This window comes from Diceros bicornis, chromosome 6 (genome assembly GCF_020826845.1).
Source record: "Diceros bicornis minor isolate mBicDic1 chromosome 6, mDicBic1.mat.cur, whole genome shotgun sequence".
Lineage (NCBI taxonomy): Eukaryota > Metazoa > Chordata > Mammalia > Perissodactyla > Rhinocerotidae > Diceros > Diceros bicornis.
In genome coordinates, this window is record NC_080745.1 from 14,360,114 (window position 1) to 14,372,101 (window position 11,988).

The following is an 11,988-nucleotide window of genomic DNA, read 5'->3' on the forward strand; positions in this document are numbered from 1 at the left end:
ATCCTTGTTGCATTTAGGAGAGTTAAAGCCCCACAATTATCATGGTTTTTGGTAATTTTTTCCTGTGGTAATGTTACAAACAAAACCCCAAATTCACCAGCTTGTGAGAACAAATAGGTCTTTTCCTCACTCACAATTGGTGGATCGGCTGGATTCTGCTGAAATTGAATGGCTGTGACTCTGGCTAAAGATTAGCTGCAGGTCTGTTCCACATGGCTTCTCATTCAGGGATCTGTGGTTAACTGGGGCGGGATCTTCTGATGGCTGATGGATGTGGTTCAAGAAACTAAGCCAAACAACTCAAATCCATTTAAAGCCTCTCCTTGTATCATGTTTGCTAACATTCCATTGACCAAGCCCAACATCAGTGGGGTGGGGCAACATACTCGGCTTATTCTAGTGAAAAGTGCTGCAATGTCACATGGCAAAGCGCATAGATACATAATTATTACACGGAAGGAGTAAAGAATTGTGAACAATACTCTGATCTGTCACGATAACCCTCTTTGGGTTTGCAAAGTGAATGCTGCCTCCTAGCTCCTCTGCCTTTGACCCAAGTGAAATCCACAAAGAATAAGTGAAAAAAGAGAAATTTTTGTCTAGGAATATAAGACAAATTTGGTTGTTTGCTAGTGGATGGAAGAGGGAATCTTGAGTGGGGTGAGAAAAGGGCTATGAAAAAGAAAGATAATCAAAGACAGAGAAAGAGAAAGAACAGAATATGGTGGAAGTGATGTGGCATGATATCCAAGTCTAGGTGAAAAAAGGCAACATAGCTTCCACCTGGTTCCCTCTCTTGGTACATTCACTTTGAAGCTACTCTGAAGCCACTATGTTGAGAGATCACCTAGAGAAACTGCCCAGAGACAGAGAGAGATAGGGGAGGAGCCCCCAGCTCTTTAATTCTTGTAGCTCAAGCACCAGACATGTGAGTAAGAAAACCTTTGAACCACTCTAGCCCCAGCCATTGTATAACTGCAAATGCATGAGAGACCCTGAGTGGGAACCACTCAGCTGAGCCCAGTCAACAGCCAGAACAATGAGAAATAAAAGTAATAAGTAATTAGTTTTGTTTTCATGCCACTAAAATTTGGGATGGTTTGTTAGCAGCCAAAGATGCTAAGTGATTTATTATAGAAGAAGATTCCTGGACTTTTAAGAATATGTGCCATGGGGACTGAATTTGTTTTTATTTCAATATAAAGAAACAGTAGGAGGAATGTGCAGTAAAATATGTCACAAATACATTAATTGTCTGCAATTTTAAATTGAAATTTTAATTTGGGGAAAATTTTCATTTGTAGATTCACATGCAATTGTAAGAAATAGTACAGAGAGATGCGGTCTCCCCTGTATTTAGTTTCCCCCAATAGTAAGAGCTTTCAAACAACAGTACAATATCACAACCAAGATATTGACATTGATACAGTAAAGAAACAGAAAATTTCCAACCACAAGGATCCCTCATGTTGCTCTTATAGTGCAACCAACCTTAAAGTAAGTGCTGGCAACACAGCAGCCAAGAAAAGAGTTAGAAATCTCTGCGTTTGGGGAGTTCAACTTCCTGTAGGGATAGGAAGACCAACAAACTACCACCATATACAGGCCGGAGACGGCATACCTGACGAAACATGCTTGTCGTGTGGGAAATAGAAAGCAGTGCACGCAGCAGGGCCTCGTTAGACGTCTGTTGATTGAATCCTTCTCTTTCCCCTACCCTGCCCTCTGCCCATGATCTCTCTGTCCCAGGGTGCCCTTTCCAATGGGATTCAAGCATGTCCACAGGGCCCAGAGCCTTGAGACCGTCGGCGTAGACATCATGCAGCCGATCCCGGGTGTATGATTCGAAAGGGATCCCGCACAGAACCACGAAGCCCAGAGGTCGCGGGACAGGGATACCTACGACGTCGGGGGACACCAACGGGTGTTTTGACGTGGCTTTTCTTCCCGATAAGCACATCGCTGTGCTCATCTGTATGTCCTCGGGATGATAGCTATCTTTTTACAACTAAGGAGGCTTAATTTGTGCCCCTGACATATGGTAGATCCTGGGAAACGTCCCACGTACACTTGAGCAGAATGTGTACGCTGTGGTCGTTGGGGAGAGGCTTCTATATGCCTGTTAGATCGAGTCGGTTTATTGTGTGAAGTTCTCTGTTTCCTGACTTATCTTCTGTCTGATGGATGGCTCCATCAACTCAGCGAGTCCGGGGTCGCCCCGCAGAAAGAGGAAAAGAGCCAGAGTGAAGAAGCAGAGAGACAAAGAAACACACGCGCAGACACACACTCACGCACAGCTCAGGTTCCCGTGTGTGGTTCCTCGGTGGGCGGGTCGCGGGGCAGGAAGTCGAGTAGCACCGGACTCCTGAGACGGTGGCTGCACGTCCTAGGGCCCCAGGTAGCTGATTGCCTGCCCCAGGGCCACGGCCTCCTTGCCTGGGGCCCAGCTCAAGCACGACCACCCTGCCGTGGGGAAGCTGCCTCGCGTGCAGAGCCTCTCTGTGTCAGGGTCAGCGTCAGCGTCAGTGCCTGTGTGTCCGTCCCGGTGGGTGTCTGACTAGGTCCGCGTCTTGGATCTTCTCAGTCTCTCCGTCTCTCTGCCTCTCCGCTCCCTCGGTCAGGAGCTCTCCTGTGTCACCACGCGGGCTTGGTGGGGGCGGGGTCCCAGTCTCGGTGGGTGGCGTAGGGGGAAGGGTACCCCCGTTCCCCCGCCACCGAGGCAGGGCGGCGGGGTTCCGCTGATGCCCTCTGGTAGAGATGGTGGCTCCGGGTGGGCTTGGGCCACTTGGGGCTGGCCGGGTGCAGGGGCGGCCAGGGCCCCGGTTGGGAGGCTCCTCGGGCCCGAGCGGGCTCAGAGGAGCGCGGACCTGGGGCCCTGACGCCCCGACGCCTCCCGCCACACGGCCCCGAGCAGCCGGATCTCCTGCGACCTCGGGAGCCGAGCAAGGAACGAGCCTGGAGAGTCCGGGGATGGGGCGGGAGAGCGCCTAGACTGCGCCCCGCCCCCCGCCCGCGGGGTGCCAGAGGCCTCCTGCACCCTGGACGGGCAGCAGGGCAGCGCAAGGCCGTGTTTGGCTGGGCCGCCGGCCGGCAGCGGCGGCCGGGCTGCGGGTGGAGCGCGGCGGGCTGGCGGCAGCAGGCGCGCGGGGGGGTGGGGGCGCCGGCGCAGGGGGCGCAGGCGACCTGGGCGCGTCTCAGGGGCCTGGGGGCGCGCGTCTCAGGGGCCTCGGGGCGCGCGTCACAGGGGCTTGGCGACGCGCGTCACAGGGGCTTGGCGACGCAGCGCGGCTTCTTAGGGGCGCCCAGTGGCAGTCCCAGCGCCTCCGGCGATACCACCCTGAAGGCGCCGGATCTCCTCTGATCTCGGAAGCTAAGCAGGGTCGGGCCTCCTTAGTACAAGGATGGGAGACCGCCTGGGAATGCCGGGTGCTGTAGGCTCTTGCCTCCCGCCGTCTCCCTCTCCTTTCGCCACCGTCCCCAGCACGGCTCCCTCTACACACCGGCCGCCCCTCCGGCCTCCGCGCCCGCCCCCACCCCCACCGCTGCCCAGCTGCTGCCCGTGTGCGCGACATCGGCCCAGGCGCGGGCAGACAGTCGCAGCCCAGCCCTTCAACCTGGAGGACCCACCCGGACCCAGGGCCCACTGGGGCCCGGCGTGACCCCGACTCCGCGCTCGTGGGCTCCCTGTGTCCTCGGCCTCCTCCCACCCGCTAGGGGCCCAACAGACCCTAGCAGTTCACTCGGCGGCCCCAACCAGTTGGTCGAGTCATCGTATCAGAGAGAATGGATTGCATTCCCCCGCTGGGGGACCCCCAACGGATCAGAAAGCTACAAGCAGCAAATACTTCTAGAGCTGAGACACCACAGAAACCTAGTGAAGGTTTTCAGAAGACCGTCTGCAAAACTACAGGGGAAAATGGGTTAGAGGAGCATTTCAGGCAGTTCATCCAACACGTGACGGCTTCTGGATTTTCTGATGTTTGTGGTGGGTCTCCATAAAGTTAGTACTTTGTTCTCATTGATTTTCTCACTCAAAATAAACCTTCGTTTCCGCACCTGTGTTTCAACTTGTCATTTTTTTATTTATCTTTGTTTTTCTTAAAGTCCCCTTCCCCAGTTTGATAACTTTCTCGCCCCACGTGCCTGGCATCCAATTTTTTTGTTATTGTTGTTTTGTGGCCCTGCCTTTATTTAAAATGTTGACGTTTGGTTCCTCGTGGATATCTTGCAGTCTTTTTGGTTTTTAAAACATCGAACGAAAATACTGTGAACCTGGATGGCTGAGATGTTCCGTGTCCCCTCACTCAGGTGCCTCGCTCTCTTCTCCCTGGTCCTGGCCCTGTCTGTCAGAGGTAGTGGAAGAGTCCCCTGAGACAACATTGCCCGAGCGGCACCGGACTCCTGAGACCGAGGCTGCGCGTCCTAGGGCCCCAGGAGTGATTGCCTGCCCCAGGGCCACTGCCTCCTTGCCTGAGGCCCAGCTCAAGCACGACCACCCTGCCGTGGGCAAGCTGCCTCTTCCGCAGAGCCTCTCTGTGTCAGCACCAGTGTCTGTGTGTCTGTCCCGGTGGGTGTCTGTCTAGGTGTGTGGCTTGGATCCTCTCAGTCGCTCTGTCTCTCCGCTCCCTCGCTCAGGAGCTCTCCTGCGTCACCACGGGGGATGGGTGTGGGCGGGGTCTCAGTCTCGGCGGGTGGCGTGGGGTTAACCGTGCCCCGCCCCCACTCGAACCGAGGGAGGGCCGCGGGGTTCCGCCGATGCCCTCTGGTCGCGAGGGTGGCTCCGGGTAGTTTTGGGCCACTGGGGGCCGGCCCGGAGCAGCGGCGGCCAGGGCCCGGGTTGGGAGGCTCCTCGGGCCCGAGCGGGCTCAGAGGAGCGCGGACTTGGGGCCCTGACGCCCCGACGCCTCCCGCCACACGGCCCCGAGCAGCCGGATCTCCTGCGACCTCGGGAGCCGAGCAAGGAACGAGCCTGGAGAGTCCGGGGATGGGGCGGGAGAGCGCCTAGACTGCGCCCCGCCCCCCGCCCGCGGGGTGCCAGAGGCCTCTCAGGCCCTGGGCGGGCGGCAGGGCCGCGCACCGCAGGGTTCGGCCGGCCGGCAGCGGCGGCGGCAAGAGGAGCGCAGCGGGCCGGCGGCAGCGAGCGGGGCGGGCGGGGCGCGCAGGGGGCGCAGGCGGCTTGTGCGCGTCACAGGGGTCTGGGGGCCGGCGTCCCAGAGGGCGGGGCGGCGGAGCCCGGCTTCTTAGGGGCACCAGGCGGCAGCCCAGGTGGCGTCTATGGCCGTACCACCCTAAACGCGCACGATCTTGTCTGATCTCGGAAGCTAAGCAGGGTCGGGCCTCGTTAGTAGTTGGATGGGAGGCCGCCTGGGAATGCCGGGTGCTGAAGGCTTTTGCCTCCCGCCGTCTCCCTCTCCTTTTGCCACCGCCCCCAGCGCGCCTCCCTCGACACGCCGGCTGCCCCTCCTCTCTCCTCACCCGACCTCTCTCCTTTCGTCTCCTCACCCAGCGTGTCTCCCTCCACACACCGCCTGCCCCTCCTCTCTTCTCAACCAACCGCCTCATCACCCCCACCGGGCCTTTGTAATACTTTCCACAGACATGGGAGGCTGAGATGCACCATTTTGACTCTTTCCCTCTTCCTCACTCCAGGTGAAGGTATTCTCGTGAGAGGTGTTTTTGCCCATACTGTTCCCCAGTTTTTACAGCTATCACCCAAAAGACACATCCCTTAATATTCTGGCTCTGGTGGCCCGTGGGGCTTATGTTCATGACTTCAACAGGACATAGAAAACAAATGACAGAAAAACCCAATTCTTAACTTATCCCTCCAGGTCTCAGTGCAGAGCCCACAGACAGAAACACTCATCTCCCTGTGTTCCTCTGAAAGAGGTATATTTGCATTCTTTAAAAGATGACAATAAGATTATTATTATTTAAAAATATTATAATAAGAGACAATCTAGGTCATTATATAATGATAAAGGGGTTAACCCAACAGGATATAACATTTGTAAATATTTATGCACTCCACATTGGAGCATCTAACTATATAAAGCAAATATTAACAGACCTTACTGAAGAAATAGACAGCAATACAATAATAGTAGGGAACTTCAATACTCCACTTTCACCAATGGATAGATCATCCAGACAAAAAATCATAAAGAAACATAGGACTTGAATGACACATTAGACCAGATACATTTAACAGACATTTAAAGGACATTACATCCAAAGCAGGAGAATACACATTCCTCTGAAGTGCACATGGAACATTCTCCAGGATAGATCACATGTTAGGCCACAAAACAGGTCTTAAATTTAAAACGACTGAAAGCATATCAAGCATCTTTTCTGACCACAGTAGTATGAAAATAGAAATCAATTACACAAAATAAACTGGAAAATTCACAAATATGTGGAGATTAAACAACCTGCTACTGTACAACTGAGTCAAGAAATCAAAAGAGATATCAAAAAATATCTCAAAACAAATTAAAATGGAAATACAATATACTAAAACTTATGGGATACAGCAAAAGCAGTTCTAAGTGGGAAGTTCATGGTGCTAAATGCCTACGTTAAAAAACAAGAAAGATTTTGGGGCCAGCCTGGTGGCGCAAGAGGTTAAGTGCATGTGCTCCGCTGCGGCAGCGTGGGGTTCGCGGGTTTGGATCCCAGGTGCGCACCAATGCACCACTTGTCAAGCCATGCTGTGGCGGCGTCACATATAAAGTGGAGGAAGATGGGCATGGATGTTAGCCCAGGGCCACTCTTCCTCAGCAAAAAGAGGAGGATTGGCAGATGTTAGCTCAGGGCTGATCGTCCTCACACACACACAAAAAAAACAAGAAAGATTTCAAATAAACAACATAATTTTACACTTCAAGGAACAAGAAACAGGAACAGACTAAGCCCAAAGTCAGTAAAGGAAGGAAACAGTAAAGATTAGAGCAGAAATAAGTGAAATAGAGACTAAAAAGATCATAGAGAGGATCTAAGAATTGAAGAGCTGGTTTTTTAAAAAGATAAACACAATAGACAAACCTTTAGCTAGACTCACCAAGATAAAAGAGAGGAAGCTCAAATAAATAAAATCAGAAATGAAAGAGAAGTTACAACTGATACCACAGAAATACAAAGAGTCATAAGAGACTACTCTGAACACTCGTATGCCAACAAATTGGGAAACCTGGAAGAAATGGATCAATTCCAAGAAACAGACAACATACATACTTAATCATGAAGAAATAAAAAATCTGAACAGACTGATTACTAGCAAAGAGACTGAATCAATAATCAAAAACCTCCCAACAAACAAAAGTCCAGGACTGGATGGATTCACTGGTCGATACTACCAAACATTTAAAGAAGAATTATTTTCAATCCTTCTCAAAATCTTCCAAAAATAGAGGAGGAGGAAACACTTCCAAACTCATTTCACAAGGCCAGCATTACTCTGATATCAAAACCAGGCAAGGACAATACAAGAAAAGGAAATTACAGACCAACATCCCTGATGAACACAGATGCAAAAATTCTCAGCCAAATATTAGCAAAGGGAATTCAACAATACATTAAAATAATCATACACGGTGATCAAGTGGGATTTATCCCTGGGATGCAAAGATGGTTCCACATCCATAAATCAACCAATGTGAAACATTACATTAACAAAATTAAAGATTAATATCATATGATCATCTCAATAGATGCAGAAAAATCATGTGACAAAATTCAATATCCATTCAGGATAAAACCTCTCAACAAAGTGTGTATACAGGGATTGTATCTCAGCTTAATAAAGGTCATATATGACAAGCCTACAACTCACAGCATACTCAGTAGTGAAAAAGTGAAAGCTTTTCTCTAGGATCAGAACAAGACAAGAATACCCACTCTCACCAGTTTTGTTCAACATGATACTGGAAGTCCTAGCCAGAGCAATTAGGCAAGAAAAAGTAATAAAAAGGCATGCAAATAAGAAAGGAAGAAGTGAAGCTGTCTCTATTTTCAGATGACATGATATATAGAAAATTCTAAAGACTCCACCAAAAAACCTGTGAGAAAAATAAACAGATTCAGTAAAGTTGCAGAACAAACAATCAATATACAAAATCAGTTGCATTTCTATACCCTTATTACAAACTATTGAAAAGAGAAATTAAGAAAGCAATCTCATTTACAACTGCATCAAAAAGAATAAAATACTTAGGAATAAATTTAACCAAGAAGGTGATAGATTTGTACCATGAAAACTATAAGACATTGATGAAAGAAATTGAAGAAGACACAAATAAATGGAAAGATATTCCATGACCATAAGTTGGAAGAATTAATATTGTTAAAATGTCCATACTACCCAAAGCTCATCTATAGATTCAGTACAATCTCTATCAAAATTCCAAAGCCATTTTTCACAGATACAGAGCAAACAATTCTAAGATTTATATGGAACCACAAAAGATTCCAAATAGCCAAAGCAATCTTGAGAGGGAAGAACAAAGCTGGAAGCATCATGTCTCGTGATTTCAAACTATATTACAAAGCTATAGTATTCAAAATAGTATGGTATCGGCATAAAAATGGCCATATAGACCAATAGAACAGAATAGAGAACCTAGAAGTAAACTTATGCATATATGGACAATTAGCTTACGACAAAGGAGCCATGAATATACAGTGGGGAAAGGATTTTAAATCCTTCAACAGATGATGTTAGGAAAACTGAACAGCCACATGCAAAAGAATGAAAGTGGAGCACTATCCTAACAATACACAAAAATCAATCCAAAATGGGTTAAAGACTTGAATGTAAGACCTGAAACAATAAAACTCCCAGAAGAAAACATAGGGGGTAATCTCCTTGACCTCAGTCATGGCAATGTCTTTTTGGATTTGACACCAAAAGCAAGGGCAACAAAGCAAAAATAAACAAGTGGGACCACATCAAACTAAAAAGTTTCTGCAGAGCAAAGGAAACTATCAATGAAATGAAAAGGCAACATAACAGAATGGGACTAAATATTTGTACACCATATATCAGATAAGGGGTTAATATCCAAAATATATAAAGACCTCATACAACTCAATAAGAAAATAACAAACAATCCGATTAAAAATGGGCAAGGATCTGAAGAGACATTTTCCTAAGGAAGACATACAGATGGCCATCAGGTACATGAAAAGGTGCTCAACATGACTAATCATCAGGGAAATGCAAATTAAAACCACAATGAGATATTACCTCAGGCCTGTTAAAATGGCTATTATCAAAAACATAAGAGACAACAAGTGTTGATAAGGATGTGGAGAAAAGGACCCTTGTGGAATATTGTTGGGAATGTGAACTGGTGCAACACTATGGAGAACAGTATGGAGGTTCTTCAAAAAATTAAAAGTAGAACTACCATATGATCCAGCAATTACCCAAAGAAAACTAAATCAACGTCTTGGAATGATACTTGCACCTCCATGTTCTTTGCAGCATTATTTACCTTAGCCAAGACATGGACACCTAAGTGTCCTTTGACTAATGAATGGATAAAGAAAAAGTGGTATATATACACAATGGAACACTACTCAGCCATGAGAAAGAAGGAAATCTAGCCATTTGCCACAACATAGATGGACCCTGAGGACACTATGCTAAATGAAATAAGTCAGACAGAGAAAGACAAATACTCTATGATTTCACTTATATGTGGAATCTAAAAAAGCCAACCTTGTAAAAACAGACTGTGGAATGGTGGTTACCAGGGGCTAGGGGCTGAGGGGAAGAAGAGATGTTGTTTAAGGGCACAAACTTGCAACTAGTAGATATATAAGTCCTGAAGATCTAATTTACAGCATAGTGACTACAACAACAATATGGTATCATAAACTTCAAAGTTGCTAAGAGACTAGATCTTAATTCTTCCCACGACAAGAAAGAAATGATAATTACATGATGTGAGACAGGTGTTAGCTAATGCTATGGTGGTAATCATACTGCAATATACAAATGTATCAAATCAATACGTTGTACACCTTAAACTTACACAATGTTATATGTCAATTATATCTCAACAAAAAAGTACCTACTTCCTAAGGAAAAGAAATTAAAAAATCAAGAAAAACAAATAAATTCATACTCCACATAATTCAAAATTAACTTTTTATAGGTGTTTTAATTTTCTGTCACTGCTGTGACAAATAACCACAAACATAGTGGCTTCAAAAAACACAAATTTGTTATGTTACGTCTCTGGAGGTCAGAAGTCCAAAATGAGTCTCACTTGGCTAATCAAGTTGTCACTTTGTTGACCAAGGTCTCAGCAGGGCCTCGTTCCTTCAGGAAACTTTATGGGAGAATCCATTTCTTTGCCTTTTCTAGTTTCTAGAGGCCATCCTTGGCTTGTGGTCCTGCATCTCTCTGACTTCTGTCTATGTTGTCACATCTCCTCTGACTCTCCTGCTTCCCTCTTTCCCTTATAAGGACCTTATGATTATTTTGGGCCTACCCAGGATACATAACCCAGGATAGCCTCCCCATCTCAAGATCCTCAACTTAACCACATCTGCAAAGCCTCTTTTGCCAGGTAAGGTAACACATCTCCACATGGGAGAGGGGATGAGGACATTGTCTTGACATGAGTACAGCCATGTTTGGCAGTTCCATGGACCTACAGCCACCAGCACACAAAGAAATATAAAACTGCTTTCTGTGTGGTGGGAACTGGCCCTTCTCCCACAGAGATAGTTGCAAGTTGTAACATTACAAGGCTCTTTAGGTGTCGTAGCTCAGGATGGACTGGCCAACTGTGCTGGGCTGGGACGATAGCCAGGGGGCACAATGCACATACACAAGTGCTGGGCTGGGACAATAGCCAGGAGGCTCAATGAACGTATGCAACTGATAACCATTTGTGCATGGGAACACCAAATGCTTACTCTGCAAACTCTGCAAATGCTTACTCTGGAGATTACTGATGCTATATAAACTGCTGGAAACTGAGGCCTGGTGAGAGTCTCACCTGTGGGGGGGGGACGCCTTGCCCAGGACCTCTGACGATCGGACTCCTACCTAGCCGTGTCGATTGAAGGGACTCTCCCCAGAGCAGAGGCGTGGCTGTTGTGAGTAACCGATCTGATGTTTCTCTCTCGGTCAACCTGGTGTTTCTCTTTCTGGTCGATTTGTGTTATTTCCCTTCAGTCGATCTGGTGCTTCCTTTCCGATTGATTTGTGTCATTTCCCTCTTGTTATTTGACCTATTCAGATCTGTTTGCAGACTACAGCCTTTACTCTAGCCTTTACTCCTCTACATAATAAAATATACATTCAGTCCATTCATTTGGATTAGAAAGTTTCTTTTTTACGTTTCCGATCGAATCCACTGAACCTCTCAAAACATAACAAAACAGACATGCACATCTTTAGGGGGCCACTATTCTGCCTACCACAATAGGAATATATGTAAAGATGAATGGATGCATTCTCCAAGAACATTTATCTGTGAGCATTGTAAAGTATTTTTGCCTTAATATGCTGTTTATTTTTTCATTTCATATATATTGCACAAAGTATCTTCCTCTAAATTAATAATTATTTGAAGAATGGTGGGGGGTTCACCTTCAATGTATCATGTTAACATCGAAATTCTATTCCAAAGTGGTTTTTAATTAGAAAGATATAAAATGTTAAAACCACAATGCTTCATTTGTTGTTAGTGCCAACAGTCGATTCCAACTCCTAGCAACCCCATGCACAGCAGAGTGGGACCCTGCCTGGTCTTCTTTGCACCATCCTCTCACCTTCTGGCACTATATCAGACAGACACTTCTCCACTCCTATTCATAAGATTTTCATGGTCAGTTTTTCAAAAGTGGGTGGCCAGGTCCTTCTTCCTCGTCTGTCTTAGTCTGGAAGCTCTGCTGAAACCTGTCCACCATGGGTGACCCTGCTGGTATTTCAAATACCAGTGGCACAGCTTTCAGCATCACAGCAAC

At 47.1% G+C, this 11,988-nt stretch overlaps 2 pseudogenes; both read left to right on the forward strand.

Annotated features, from left to right (window-relative positions):
• Positions 1–3,319: 3,319 nt before the first annotated feature.
• On the forward strand, positions 3,320–3,438 carry LOC131407734 (5S ribosomal RNA; annotated as a pseudogene).
• Positions 3,439–5,270: 1,832 nt separating this feature from the next.
• On the forward strand, positions 5,271–5,389 carry LOC131407735 (5S ribosomal RNA; annotated as a pseudogene).
• The last annotated feature ends 6,599 nt before the right edge of the window (positions 5,390–11,988 follow it).